The sequence below is a fragment of the Geotrypetes seraphini genome, chromosome 2, assembly GCF_902459505.1.
Source record: "Geotrypetes seraphini chromosome 2, aGeoSer1.1, whole genome shotgun sequence".
Lineage (NCBI taxonomy): Eukaryota > Metazoa > Chordata > Amphibia > Gymnophiona > Dermophiidae > Geotrypetes > Geotrypetes seraphini.
In genome coordinates this window covers 484,087,967-484,100,492 of record NC_047085.1, presented here as the reverse complement: position 1 = coordinate 484,100,492, position 12,526 = coordinate 484,087,967, and the positions used below count along the sequence as shown (strand labels likewise).

The following is a 12,526-nucleotide window of genomic DNA, read 5'->3' as shown; positions in this document are numbered from 1 at the left end:
ATATTGAACTTATTATATTAAAGTATAAAAAGAAACAATATTCTGTACAATTGTCAATTTATAAATCAGCGTCTTCTCCCCACTCTCTCTTCCCCATTTCCCTTCAGCGTCCTCAGCCCACTCTCTCTCCACTTTCCTTCAGCGCACGCACATAAAAACAAGCAAGTAATTTTATATCATTTTCATTCTATTCATTCATAGAAATTAAAGTCTAAATAATGCTAGTCACATAACAAAACATGATTTTACAAAAATAATTCCCTGCACAGTCAAGCCTGCAAGGATTACTAGATGTCTTTCAGCAGCTCCCCTCCCCCCCCCCCCCCCCCCATTACCTTTGTGGCCAAGTCAAAATGATCTACCAACAATAAAATTTTAAAAACACAAAGCACACTGTAAGCAGAGAAAATGTTAATTATCATTTATATTCCATGGGTTTTCAAAGAGGTCAAGGCAGATGACTTTATGCAATGTCACCTCAGTAACAACTATACAAAAATAGCCAAATATACTCCCTCCCTTTTTACTAAACCGCGATAGCGTTTTTTAGCACAGGGAGCTGCGCTGAATGCCCCACACTGCTCTCGACACTCATAGGCTCCCTGCGCTAAAAACTGCTATTGCAGTTTAGTAAAAGGGGCCCATAGTGCAAAATATAGACAGCATATATAAATTCTCAAAACGGACACATTTTGATCAATAAATTGAAAATAAAATCATTTTTCCTACCTTTGTTTGGTAATTTCATCAGTCTCTGGTTGCACTTTATTCTTCTGACTGTGCATCTAATATTTCTTCCCTTCTTTCAGCCTCCTGTATGCTTCCTCTCTTCCAGACCTCATTCCCTCCCCCATCTTTTTCTTTCTTTCATCCTGCCCCCTTCTTTCTTTCTCTCTCCATGCCCACTTTCTTTCTGTATGTCTGTCTTTCTCTCTCTCTCTTCGTGCCCCATTTCTTTCTTTGTTTCACCCTGCCCCCTTTCTTTCTTTCTGGATCCCTGTCCCGTCCCCCCTTTCTTTCTTTCTGGCTCCCTGTCTTCCCCCCACCCCTTTCTTTCTTTCTCCCTGCCCTCCCCCATGCCATCGCCGTCACCAGCACCATGTTGCCACCACCGCCGGGGAAAGACTGCCACTGGCCATCGGAAACAGGCCAGCGCCGAAATCGCCCTGCTTCGTTTCCCGCGGGCCGACCAAATCTGGCTGTCCGACGTCAATTCTAACGTCGGAGAGGACGTTCCGGGCCAGCCAGGCAGTGATTGGCTGGCCCAGAACGTCCTCTCCGACGTCAGAATTGACGTTGGACGGCTATAGTTGGTTGGCCCGCAGGAAAAGAAGCAGGGTGAATTCAGAGGGAGAGAGAACTGGCGCCGGCTTATTTCAGATGATTGCAATGGCAGCCTTTCCCCGGTGGCAGGCCAACTGTGCACCTCCTTGGGCCCGTGCACCTGGGATGGACCGCCCCCGCACCTCCCTTAGATACGCCACTGGCTTTTCTTAAAGCATTTAGTTTGGAAATGAGAGCAAGTCCCTGCATGCAATGGGGTGAAACGTGGAATGGATCAACCCTGTTAGGCGAATCTGGATCCACTTGGTAACCTTACTCCAAAAGGAGTCTGGTGCATGGCCTTCAGCCCAGGACTTCTGTTCATTTTATTTGATTTCCAAAAATATCCTGCAATTAACGTTGGGGGTGTAAACGACAGGGATAAATCCCTAGGTAGCCTCCATAGGTTTAGCTGCCTACTCACCCATTTCTAGGAGGGAGATTTTAGGCCACTACTGGATTTTTGGCAGCCCTATCTTGATATATTATGGCACCTGTGGTATTGATTTTAATGGATCAGGATCAGTGATTACTGAAACTCATCCACTGCTTTAGGATGTAAGTTCAAAACCAGGACTGGTCAAAAAGTCTCCCATCTGGAATTGGATAACTTGGCATCTCTACATATAGTAGCATAGTAAATGATGGCAGATAAAGACCTGAACGGTTCATCCAGTCTACCCATTAAAAAATACATGATTAAATTAACTTGTCTCTTCTTTGATATTTCTGGTTCATAGACTGTAAAGTCCACCTAGTATTGTCCTAGGTTCCAACTGCTGAAGTTGCCATCTAATCAAGCCATTGTGACATCACTGCTGAGGATGGCTCTTAGGCACTGGTGGAATGAGGCATTATGACATCACAATCTCAGCTCTAGAATGTTGCTACTCTTTGGGTTTCTGCCAGGTAACATATTAACATAGTAAATGACGGCAGATAGAAACCTGAACGATCCATCCAGTCTGCCCATTACAAATACATGATGAAATTAACTTGTCTCTTCTTTGATATTTCTGGGTCATAGACTGTAAAGTCCACCTGGTATTGTCCTAGGATCCATATGCTGAAGTTGCCTTCCAAACTCACTCCAGCCTATCCAACCATCCTGTTTGTAGGATGTCTACCATAAAGTTTGGCCAGTAACATCCTCATGTTCCAAGGCAGTGGAGTTCCCATTGATGCCCTCCTCAGCCCAATCCAACACCAAATCATCACATATGGGACACAGACCATGCAAGTCTGTCCAGTACCGGCCTTAGCTCTTTAATTTACGTCCTTCGTTTTCTAATTAGAGATCCTCTGTTTATCCCACGCTTTTTTGAATTCCATCATCGTTTTCCTCTCTACCACTTCCCTCAGGAGGGCATTCCAGGCATCTACCATCCTCTCAGTGAGAAAGAATTTCCCTGTCATTGCTCCTGAGTCTTCCTCCCTGCAACTTCAAATTATGCCCACGGTGCCAGGATCATAGCCCTGGTCTCAATTATTCTGGAAACCTAAGGGAGCAGAAGGAAAGCAGTGAGTCAAAAGAGAATGTCATGCTTCCAAGTCTGCAAAAATTCATGAAATCAGGGAGTTAATATTCTTTTGGCAGAGCTGGAGGATTTTAAAGGTAATACTAGAACTAGCCTATTTAGGGCAATGCACACCAAAACGCTTGAGGCCACCATTCCCTTAAAAGGACTATAATTGCAACTTCAACTTCTCATTCACACACCTGCTGATGCAGCAGCTGTAACCTGTCTCGTTGTTCTGAATCCCTCTCAGGTCATTCTCGTAGATCTGCAATCCGAGGAGGCTCCAAGATGAAAGTTTTTAAAAAGAAGGCGTGTCTCAGAATCCCTCTAGTAACCTAGGGCTGCTGGACAGGTAATTCCCCCCCCCCCCCCCCAATCTTGTTATTCCTTTTAAATATGCGTAACCAATTGCCAAGATAGAGGAAGTTACTTGACCCTGTGAAAGGGGCTCTTTGTCTTTAAAATATTTGTTGTACATTTCTTTCCTTGCACAATTTTCTTTCCATAGTGTTAACCCAGTTCTTGTTCTGCTTCAAACTTAAGCTTTAACCTTACTACTGTCACAGAACTGCCACGTTACCTATTCCAGGAGGGAAGACTTTGTGGCCAGACCTGGTTTTAAATTTACCTCCCAAAGCAGTATAGTACTTGTAGTGATCCTTTCCATTGAAATTAGTGCTGCAGGCCCCATAATGTACCTGCATGAGATTGACAGAAATCCAGGACTGGCCAAAGTATCTCCTTCCTGCATCGAGCAACTTGGCAGCTCTGCTGTCATAGTGAACAGTAGAATAGTGTTTTCCAAGTCAGTCCTGGAGTTACCCCCTCTTGCCAATCAGGTTTTCAGGATATCCACAATGCACGTTGTGTTTATTTATTATTTGCCTTATACATAGCAAAGTACAAATGGGTCTGAAAGAGATTTGCATATAATGTTGACAGTGTATACAAATCAGTTTGATGCATATTCTTTGTGGGTGTCATGAAAACTTGACTGGCAAGGGAGGGTCCAGAACTGACTTGGGAAACACTGTGGTAGAATACAGTTACAGAGATGCCAAGTTATCCAGTTCCTGGCTGGAGATTTTGGGACAGACCCAGATTTCTGACTACCCCATCCTGGTGCATTATGGGATTTGTAGCATTGATTTCAATGGGCATGATCAGGGATTACAAATCCCACACTGTTTTGGGATGTAAGTTCAAAACCTGGGCTGGCCAACAAGTGTACAGCCTGGAACTGAGTAACCTGGTGTCTCTGCCGTTATAAATTACCAGTATGTTTAGGAGCACTGGATATTGGAGCCCTATTTTTCTAAAATTTGGCTCAATGCAACCAGTTTTCTGTCCTACAAAATGCACAGAGATGGATTTTTAGAAAACTGAGAATTAAAGTATCATACTGGTACCAGCAAGCTTCTGCTAATGGCAGCATAATTCTAGAGGCCTCTTCTACCACTCTCATGAGGCTAGCCCTATACAAAGTGACAGCAGTTGGTGAGGAGTCTTTGAGTAGACCAGGGGTGTCAAAGTCCCTCCTCAAGGGCCGTAATCCAGTCAGGTTTTCAGGATTTCCCCAATGAATATGCATGAGATCTATTTGCCTGCACTGCTTTCATTGTATGCTAATTGATCTCATGCATATTCATTGGGGAAATCCTGACTGGATTGCGGCCCTCAAGGAGGGACTTTGACACTCCTGGAGTAGATGCATGTGCTCAAGGTCTGTCATGTCACACCGCTCTGAATTTCCTGTTCAAAGGAAGGTGTAGGAGGCCTTGAGTGTGTATGTCTGCTCAAAGTCCCTCACCACACACCAGCCTCTACTGCTATGTTTAAAGGTTAGGGCTGGCCTCATGAAGAAGGGTGGTAGCATTGATGGCATTCACTGATTAAAACAGAAGAGGAAAGGTGCGTACCTGGAGGAGAGGGAAAGGGAAGGGGTAATTCTGGACATGTGGTGGGGAGGGGGTATGGCGTAGAAGTGTGTGGGGGGAGGGAATATGCTGGACTTTTTGAATGGAGGGGGAAAGAAAGGGGTAATACTGGACTCTTGAGGGAGAAGCAAAGGAAAGGGGGGATGCTATACTGTGGAAGGATAGGGCCTTGAGCTGTCTTGGGGAAGGAACCCATGGAGGGAAGTTTGCTTAAAGACATCAAATACCTTTGAGTTGCTCTTGCTTGGATCTGGGTGGAAAGGAACAACACCATGCAAGAGAAGTCTGAAATGAATGGTCTGGACTAGTGTTTCTGAAACCAGTCCTAGTGTAATTCCTCCCCCTCCCCCCCTCCAATACTCAGGTTTTCAGGATATCCACAATGAATATGCATAAGACAGATTTTGCATGCAGATTTCTACCGTATGCATATTCATTAAGGATGTTGTGAAAATCAGACAGGCTGGGTGGGTGTAGCTCTTGGACCAGCTTGAGAACCATTGTTTAAAACATAGGAGCTGTCAGCCACAGGAAGCTTATTTTAGCAATGGGACTGTACGTCATGTAGATACAGCACTTGCATTAGACAAACTGGTCAAATGACCCACTTGTAGAGGAAGAATTTTCGGTTTTTGAATTTACATTCTAGCATACTGTAGTATTTTTCAGTCCTGTTTCTACTTCAGATCAACACTGTTCTTGCTCCAAGATTCATTAAGAGCAGAGGTCAAACATCCAGGATTAACCTAAACTCCCCCCACCCTCCACCAGAGATGGGATTGATGGAGCATCTTTGCAGGAAGTCCTGATACAATGGACCTGTTTTATAAAGAAATGAAGTAGAGGTGCCAACAGGGCTGGCCCAAGAGTATCTGGCGCCTTAGGTGAACTTTCAGCTTTACTTCTCCAGTTTAAGGCCCTCCTTCCATTCATGCCAGCATCTTCCTTATATCCCCCTTAGAGTCTAGCATCTTTCTCCTTCCCTACTTTCCCTCTCCTGAGTTTGCAGTATCTCTCCTTCCCTTCCTTGCTGCTCCCCTTCCCAAACTCAGTGGCTGGTACAGAAAACATCACAACCAGTGCAGGGTTTCGAGCACATATGTATGATCAAGGCCTGATGGGTCCCACTCCCCTATCAAACCAAGAAGTCCTTCCATTCTTCCCCATAAGATTACGGGCTGCAGATACAAATCATTCCTGGATAGAACCTTTAAGTTCCAAGCGAACAGACAGCAAGTTTGGCTGAAAAACTACATAAACGAACCCAACCTGTCTTACAGTGCATTCCGCAAATCGATCAAAACCGCCATATTCGAAAAATTCACGGACTAAAATCGTCCCCTCCCGCACTAGGACTCCCCTCCCTTTAAACGCCTTTCTTTCTTTCTCAAGATGCCCCTCATGTACTCAGATATTCGCTATCCATAGTACTCCAATTCAAATGGAAGTTCTAAAGAAAGAAATACTCAGTTACTCATTACCCATTGAACCCCAATCTGTAACTTTCCCCTCTTCACTATTGTATTATATTTAGACTCATTGTACGATACTATATTAGACTTATGTGTGGTGTTGTCTTTAGACTTATTGTATTGTATTATATTTAGACTCGTTGTATTATATTGTACTGTGTGGTATACACTCATTGTATTGTATTGTATTGTTTTGCCTTGTATTGTATGTTGACTTATTGTATTGTATTGTGACCTTGTTATTCGCTGAATGTCCAGCCTTCTTACAGTGTGAACCGACTAGAAGTCACCTGACTATGGCGGTATAGAAAAAAAAATAAATAAAGTTATTATTATTATTATTATTATTATTATAATAGTCTCAACACTTCTCATATTCCTTCCTCCCAAGAGATCTCAGCTACCATCTCCACCATGAGATGTGTCTGGATGTGCCATCTTTTGAATATGGTGAGACTCTCGGAGCACCGTAAAACTATGCTGACAGTACAAGGGTCAATGTGTTGGAATGCGCTGCCCTTTGAGATTAGGCATGCTTTGGGTATTTCACAGTTTAGGAAGATGGTGAAAACCAGGTTATGTGAACATGTGTTTTCTTCATAATTTAGATTTTTGTTAGTTTTTGCTTCTGCTATTTGGTGGAACATGGTCTGTCTTCATTCTAGATTTGAAAGGGTTCATGCAGAGTAACATAACTCCGTATCTACATACTCTGAATCCTGGGCTTTAATACTATGACTTCTGTACGTGACCTTTGTACAACTCACTTTTGAATTAACAAACTAAAGCGAATCTCCACTGCTATAATTGTGTATATCCTTAACACGTGATATTAATGTACTCTCTTACCATATTGAGAGAAATATAGGGCTCCTTTTACAAAGCCGCGCTAGCGGTTTTAGCGCATGCACCGGATTAGCGCACGCTAGCTGAAAATCTACCGTCTTGCTCAAAAGGAGGCGGTAGCGGCTAGCGCGCGTGGCAATTTAGTGTGTGTTAAGGCCCTAGCGCGGCTTTGTAATGGAACATAAGAACATAAGAAATGCCTACGCCGGATCAGACCCTAGGTCCATCTATTCCGGCGACCCGCACACGCGGAGGCCAAGCCAGGTGCTCCCAGTTGGAGACCCTGGTTACCCGTATCCATCAATATGTTTTGCAAGGAGGTATACATCCAACTTAGACTTGAAACCCAGAATGGTAATCTATTACTAACTCACCTTAGACTTCAAAATGTTTTAATTCAATTCAAGAACTGGTTGAGTGGAAGGCGACAGAGGGTAGTGATCGATGGAGATTGCTCTGAGGAAAGGGATGTTGCCAGCGGTGTGGCTCAAGGTTCTGTTCTTGGGCCTATTCTTAACATTTTTATAAACGATATTGCCGAAGGGCTGTTGCACAAGATTTGCCTCTTAGAGGATGATACCAAAATCTGCAATAGAGTAGACACGCCGGAGGGTGTGAATAACATGAAGAGACCTGGAGAAGCCTGAAGAATGGTCTGCAATTTGGCAGCTAAAATGTAATGCTAAGAAATGCAAGGTCATGCAATTGGGCTACAAAATCCCGAGGGAACGGTACAGTTTAGGGATAAAGAACTTAAGTGCATGACAGAAGAGCTGGACGTGAGTGTGATCTTAAGGTATAAATATAATTTCATTGAAATAAAATTAATATACTATGGGCTCCTTTTACGAAGCCGCGTTAGTGGCTTTAGCGCATGCACCTTTTAGCGCGCGCTAACCCCCGCGCTAGCTGAAAAACTACCGCCTGCTCAAGAGGCTGGCAAATTAGCACGCGCTATTACGCGCGTTAAACTGCTAACGCGGCTTTGTAAAAGGAGCCCTATATCTCTCATCCATGGTGTCAGGTCAAAAGCGCGCCGGGACAAAGGCACAATTGAGCGCAGCATGGAGGCGCGCGCCGCTCAAAATTACTGTTTTTAGGGCTCCGACGGGGAGGCGTGGAGGGAGAACCCCCCCCCACTTTACTTAATAGACATCGCGCCGCGTTATGGGGGCGTTGTGGGGGGTTTGGGGGGTTGTAACCCCCCACATTTTAATGAAAACTTCACTTTTTCCCTGTTTTTAGGGAAAAAGTTTAAGTTTACAGTAAAATGTGGAGGGTTACAACCCCCAAACCCCCCATAACGCCGGCGCGATGTCTATTAAGTAAAGTGGGGGGTTCCCCAACAAAACCACCCGTTGGAGCCCTTAAAAACTGTAATTTTCTTCGGCGCGTGCCTCCATCTTGTGCTCAGTTGTCGACGCGCGCCTTTGTCTTTCGCTCCGTTGTCTATGAACCCCCATCCATAGATACCTAAACTCTACTATCTCTATCTTATACTATAGGTGGAAAAATAGCCTCAGTGTAGAGTGACTGTATAGTTGAATGGAGTCACATCAGTTCAATTACATTTTCAGTCGTAGGCTAGACCACCTCCCCCCTCTTTTACGGCCTCTTTTACAGCGCCGAAGCCCGTTAAATCTCTCGGGCCCGTTAGTGCAGCGCAGCCGCTGGCGCGGCTTTGTAAAAGAGACCGTTAGTGTTGTTTATTATATCATTTTAATTTTTAACTTTTTATCCTTTTAAATCTTTTTTAACCTTTTCCCTTTATTTTCTTTATTGTGTTTTCTATTTTAAAACTCTTCAATAAATATTCTTTATAAAATTTATTGATCCATTTTCAAGAGTATATTTATTTTGTTTCAATGAAATTATATTTATAGTGTAACATACATTGAAAATATATTAATTTTTAGTTGCTTGGATTGCAGTGATCTATAGATTAGAGGTCCTTGCTCTCTGTTAGCTTATGATTCTATAAAGATTGTTTCTTTCTGATGTACTTGCATTTAATTTACAACTTGGATCCATTTGAGGACTTGAGAAGATTTATGTTAGGTTATTTAATTGCTTGTTTAATTTTCTTTTCATGAATCATCTTTCTGTACAAGTTTATCTTGATTGTATAAAATTGGAAACTTATAAATAAATTTTTTTAAAAACCCTGTAATGTAAATCGTACAAGTCGAGTCCCTTTCATTTGAAAGGAAACTCTGCAATGAGAGGGCATTGGATGAAGATAAGAGGTGGTAGGCTCCGCTGTAATCTAAGGAAATACTTTTTTACAGAAAAGGGTGGTGGATGCATGGAACAATCTCCCGGTAGAAGTGATGGAGACAGAGACTGTGTTTGATTTCAAGAAAAACTGAGATAGTCACGTGGGATCTCTTAGAGAGAGGAAGAGATAATGGTTACTGCAGATGGGCAGACTGGATGGGCCATTTGGCCTTTACCTGCCATCATGTTTCTATCTTTCTGAAGCTTATACATAATTTTGGGCTATAGGCCACAGGCCTGGCGTGACCAGTTATGTATGAAGACTATACCTCTTGTGACCTCTTGAGACCAGCCCCCATCTTTACAGAGCTGCCAAGTTACCTATTCCAGGAGGGAGACTTTTTTGGCCAGGTCCTGGATTTCTGCCAATCTCATCCTGGTGCATTATGGGGCCTGCAGTACTGATTTCAATAGATAGAATCATGGACTACAAATACTGCATTGATTTGGGATGTAAATTTGGAAAATCTGGGCTAGCCCAAAAGTCTCCCTCTTGGAATGGGTTAATTTGGCAGCTCTGTCTTTATGAAGAGATTCACCCAAGGTGATGTACAGCTTGCCATAAAACTTACAATTTTATTAACAGCATAATTATGGTAAAATGATCAAAACATTAATATAATCCATGAGGGAAACGGACTCCTAACAGCAGGACTAACATGAAACTGTATCGGGAATATAAATATTTAACAGTACTATAAAATAATCATAGAACAGGTAATTAAATAACCCGCAGCCATTAAGTCAGCGTTTCTGAATGGAGTTCTGGCGTACAGTGTGCCTAGCCAGTCTGGTTTTCATGATTTCCACAATACATGTGCATAAGAGGCTGCCTCCATGGAATGGAAATCAATCTCATGTATATTCATCATAGATATCCTGGAAACCACAGCTGGCTAGGGCAGGGGGGCGCAAGTTCAATCCTCAAAGAGGTCAGATTTTCGGAATATCCCTAATGAATGGCATACGATAGTATATGTTTAGATCCATCTTCACTGTAAGTCAAGGTCCCTCCTCGAGGGCCACAATCCAGGTCGGGTTTTCAGGATTTCCCCAATGAATATGCATGAGATCTATTAGCATACAATGAAAGCAGTGCATGCAAATAGATCTCATGCATATTCATTGGAGAAATCCTGAAAACCTGATTGGATTGCGGCCCTCAAGGAGGGACTTTGACACCCCTGATGTAAGCAAATCTATAGCGCGCCAGTTTACTCCTACAATCTGACTTGTTTACGGTCCTCGTGAACTGAATTTGTGTATCAGAAGACCAGGGGATACGCTAGGACTAGCTTAAGAAACACTGGTTTCAGTTTTTCAAAGAGGAATGATAGCGCCGATTGTTAAATTTAGTAGTAATACGAGGGATCTTCAAAAAGTTTCCATACTTTTATTTTTTTCTAAAAAGCAAATTGCATCACTTTTCCACATAATCATCCTGTTGGATGATAACATTTTTCCCACATGACATTCCATGGCACGCCCTCATACCACTTCTCCCGCCCCAACCATTTTCTGCGAAACTATAAAAGTGCAAAAATGTTTTGAACTACCCTTGTATTATACTCTTGGCTTGTGGGAAACATAACTAGAGACATGACGGCAGATAAAGGCCAAATGGCCCATCCACAGTAACTATTATCTCTTTCTCTCTCCGAGAGATCCCACGTGCTCTGCTTTTCCCTTCCCCTAGCAGAGAAGCAGTAAATGCTGGAAGCTGTCTTCTCTACCACTCTTCCCTTTTCAGTCAAGTATAAATTATGCTGTTACTCTTCTAATCAAGGGTTTTATTGAGTTGACAGATCTTGCCTGTTAGTCCCACTTCAAATCAAGTTTAATGGTTATTTAATATATCGTCTATCATAAAACTAAGCGATTATAAAGATTTTAAAAAAAATTGCATTAATTTTCCATAACTAATACAAAGTGCCAAGATTTATACAAATATTAATAATCAAAATAAGCACTTATATTCAATCAATAACAAAGCAGAAGAAAAATATCCCTCCCATCCCTTCCAACACATTTGATCAAAGAATAAACCAAAGAGATATCCCCCCTCCTCCCCCTGTCCTGGATGCGTATGGAAATAAATTAAAAGACAACTATAACGAAGTAATGAAAGATATCAACGGACCCCAAACCCGTTTAAACAAATTACTATGCCCCAACATATCAGCATTCATCTTCTCATATCTATAGCATAAACATAAGTTCACCCACCAAAAAGGAAAATTAAGGCGATCGCAATTTTTCCATTTGCGAGTTACCATTTTTCATGGCTATCCCTGTCATAATTGGGAAAAGCCTGCATTTATAGAGGTCCTTGGGGGGGGGCTTAATATGCAGCAATGTTCCACATATAACTACCTCATATGTCAATGGAATTATGGATTCCAATATGAGATTAATCTGTCCCCATATTGACTTACAAAAGTTGAGTATCAAAGGACAATAGAACAACAGTCTAGATGACAGTGCCAGCATCTATTAGATTTAGGACTGTCCAACCTATGTAACCTAACAGGGGTCCAAAAAGATCTTTGTAACAGAAAAAAACATGTTTGTCTCATAGATGCTGATGCTGTACATCTCATCCTCCAATATTTAAAATCAGGGGGTACAGAACAAAAATATATATTATCAGATACAAAGACAGAACGGACTAACATGGCACAAAAGGACTAAGGTTAAACTACAATAAGGTATAATAAGGAGAGAAAACAAAAAAAAGGATAGAACAAAGGGGAGGGGGAGGAGTTTTATTCAAACTGTTGATTATCCGCACGGAATGGAGAGAAAGTAGGAGATTAGATCATTGTTCAAAGGCTTCTCTACAGTATATAAAAAAGCTTTAAGAGCTCCTTTAAATTTATCTAGGCTGGGGGGAGAGCATTCCAAGTGAGGGGAGCAGTTATGGTGACATCAGTGTCATAGCGAGGGTGAGAGGTGCCCAGAGCTGTGGTGCCTCTCCCCCGCCCTCTTCTCTGCCCCCCCCCCACCTCCACATGCTCCTTTCCCGCCCCCCTCCTGCTGCATGCACGCCACTTCCCCCCTCCTGTACCTCTGTAATGTTCTTGGTGCGAGCAGCAACCCCAAGCGGCTGTCACGCCAGCGTCGGCTCTTCCTCTGATGTCATTTCCTAGAG

The 12,526-nt window shown here is 42.7% G+C and overlaps 1 protein-coding gene across 1 annotated transcript in view; it reads left to right on the top strand.

Annotated features, from left to right (window-relative positions):
• The first annotated feature begins 3,046 nt into the window (after positions 1-3,046).
• Positions 3,047-12,526, top strand: part of HHATL (hedgehog acyltransferase like) — an 89,783-nt gene continuing 80,303 nt past the window's right edge. Inside the window, exon 1 of the mRNA XM_033931790.1 lies at positions 3,047-3,195. The gene's annotated coding sequence lies outside the window, so the exon portion shown is untranslated. The remainder of the gene's footprint in view (positions 3,196-12,526) is intronic.